This window comes from Leopardus geoffroyi, chromosome D2 (genome assembly GCF_018350155.1).
Source record: "Leopardus geoffroyi isolate Oge1 chromosome D2, O.geoffroyi_Oge1_pat1.0, whole genome shotgun sequence".
Taxonomy (NCBI): Eukaryota; Metazoa; Chordata; class Mammalia; order Carnivora; family Felidae; genus Leopardus; species Leopardus geoffroyi.
In genome coordinates this window covers 13,937,773-13,939,885 of record NC_059334.1, presented here as the reverse complement: position 1 = coordinate 13,939,885, position 2,113 = coordinate 13,937,773, and the positions used below count along the sequence as shown (strand labels likewise).

The 2,113-nt window shown below is 51.1% G+C and overlaps 1 long non-coding RNA gene across 1 annotated transcript; it reads left to right on the top strand.

The window, feature by feature from the left end:
- The first annotated feature begins 705 nt into the window (after nucleotides 1–705).
- Nucleotides 706–1,738, top strand: LOC123577477. Its single transcript, XR_006701864.1, has 2 exons — nucleotides 706–1,340; nucleotides 1,482–1,738. It is a non-coding gene; the product is annotated as an uncharacterized LOC123577477 (long non-coding RNA).
- Nucleotides 1,739–2,113: the final 375 nt, after the last annotated feature.

Here is a 2,113-nt window from a genome sequence, read left to right as displayed (position 1 = left end):
GCTGACGGAGCCCGCGTTCATTTAGAACCCACCGAGCTCTGGACCAGCTGCCAGATTCGGCAAACAAAAATACGGGGTGCCCCGTTAAACGTGAACTTCGGACAAACAACACATAATTTTTGAGTGTAAGCATGGCCTAAATATTTCATGGGACATACTTTTCTTAACCTGGTATTTAGGGCATATTTGCACTAAAAACGATTCACTGTTGATCTGAAATTCACATTGAACTGGGCGTCCTGTATTTTATCTGGCAACTCTCTTCTGAGGTCATCGGAGAGTCCCAGACCATAAACCAAAAAGTCCACTCTACCCAACAGTGGGTTACGTGGGGATGCTTCACAGTTGGGGGAGATCAGGAAGACCAGGAGGAAGAAAGTGGCTGTGTGTCACCAGGATGGAAGAAGACAGGGCTCTAATCACAGAAGCATCCACATCATACATACCTAGGCTTGTGCTGTTGTTTTTTTAAAATTTTTTAATGTTTATTTAGCTATTTTTGGGAGAGAGAGAGAGACAGAGACAGAGCACAAGCAGGGGAGGAGCCGAGAGAGAGGGAGACACAGAATCTGAAACAGGCTCCAGGCTCCGAGCTGTCAGCACAGAGCCCGACGCGGGGCTCAAACCCACAAACCGTGAGATGGTGACGTGAGCCGAAGCTGGACGCTCAACCGACTGAGCCGCCCAGGAGCCCCTAGGCTTGTTTTAAACTATCAGCATCCAAAGGGAGAATGAAATGACAGAGACGGTCCCAGGTAGGGCCTGCTGGGTGAACCTGGTCTGCTCAGAGGCCAGAGGCCTGACCGTAAAAGGAGGAAGGACGGTGGCCACCTCTAAGAACTCGCACTTTAGCCCAGTAATTCCCAGCCCTTTTGCTATTGCTGTCCCGGTCATGGTCTGCTTTGATGCCTACTCTAGCCCCATGCCAAATATGTGTCATGTGGCTGACATCGTGAATTGTCCCTCAGCTCAAACCTGATTCTGCTCGAGAATGGTTTCTGAATATAGAGAACTCTCAGACGTCAAACGAACAGGGTCAAGAATCTCGGCCGTGGCAACCAGAAAGTTCTAGAAGATCACCAAAGGAGAGATGGGAATAGGAGCTCAGATGAGGAGGGCAAAGCCTCCACCACCCAGGGGTCCCTTTCTGGGGGAAGTGACCGAGTGGAGTCTGGAAGAAGAGGAGGAGCCTGAAAACCGGCCCCTGGCTGGGACCGGTGGCCTTCTCCGAGAGGCCCCAGGCTGGGCCCGAGCCCCAGGGGGACAGGGCAGGCACATCCCTGCTTCTCAGGAGCAAGAAGGTGACGCCTGCTGCTTCCTAGAACATTGCGGTTCGGACGGTGAGCAGCTCTCCCGGGTTTCCTCTTATGTAAATGATCATCAACAATGCACTGGGCCCACGCGTTGCATAAACCAGGCCTGATATTTTAAACCCTCTCCGTTCACGGAGCATTTTGCGTTTCCTTTGTTCTCCTCTCCAGTTTCCCACTTTGCCGACCGAGCTCTGAAGAGCTGCACGTGGTCGATAGGGAAGTGCCGTTCGGGCGGCGGGGAGAGGCCATCCCCTCTCTCTGCACGTCTCTAGTTTCGGCTTGGATATCAATTATAGGCTTTTACATAAGAAGGCTAATGCGCTTTCAAAGCAGGCAGATCACCCCCCTCCCCCCCCATGTTTTGACAGTTTGGCTTGAGTTGAAATATAATTAAACTTTTCGAAAACAAGGGCTTTGAAACTCAATCTCCACACTGTTTACACGTCTTTTTTTTCTTTCTTTCTTTCTTTCTTTCTTCCTTAAGAGTCGGGTTTTTACTTGCTGCGGTGCAATTAATTCGCCCTTCACTTTCTGCGCCCAACACAAACGCTGGTTTGCAGCATTCGGCCTTTACAGGCTGCAGAGCCGAGAGTGGAAAAAAATAAGATCTGGAACAGGATGAGCTTTTGATGACACCTCCTCATGACAGACACATTTGAAAACCACCACTGGTGACTCACTCACATTCTGCGCATACCCTCTCCGAAGCGCAGGAAGTGTGGGTATTTTAAACCCTCGGGCCATGAGAAGTTTTCGGAGGCGTCTTCAGGCTTGGCCGGCGCCCCTCCCGCCCAGGGAGC